This window comes from Aptenodytes forsteri, unplaced genomic scaffold (assembly GCF_000699145.1).
Source record: "Aptenodytes forsteri isolate BGI_AS27 unplaced genomic scaffold, ASM69914v1 Scaffold483, whole genome shotgun sequence".
NCBI lineage: Eukaryota > Metazoa > Chordata > Aves > Sphenisciformes > Spheniscidae > Aptenodytes > Aptenodytes forsteri.
This window is the reverse complement of record NW_008795316.1, coordinates 684,620-684,913: the sequence shown is the minus strand read 5'-3', so window position 1 is coordinate 684,913 and position 294 is coordinate 684,620.

Below are 294 nucleotides of genomic sequence, written 5' to 3'. Positions count from 1 at the left end.
CGGCCTCCCGACCAACAGCTGGCCCGACCCTGCCGCCCCGAGCAGCGGCAGATGCCAAAGCGAAGGGCAGGAGCGTCAGACCCGCAGCTGCTGGCAAAGGTAAAATAAAGAATTGCTTTAATGAGGGCTGTTACGGCCCTGCCTCTGCTTGGGCAGTGCACTGGCAGCTGGCGCCGGCGCTTCAGAACGGCCTCTGGAAGTGATGGGCAGTTTGGGGACCCTCTGGAGGCCAGTTGGAAGGGGGCTGTGGCAGTGGGGCAGAAGGGCAGTGTGAGTCCGCAGAGCCCCACCTGC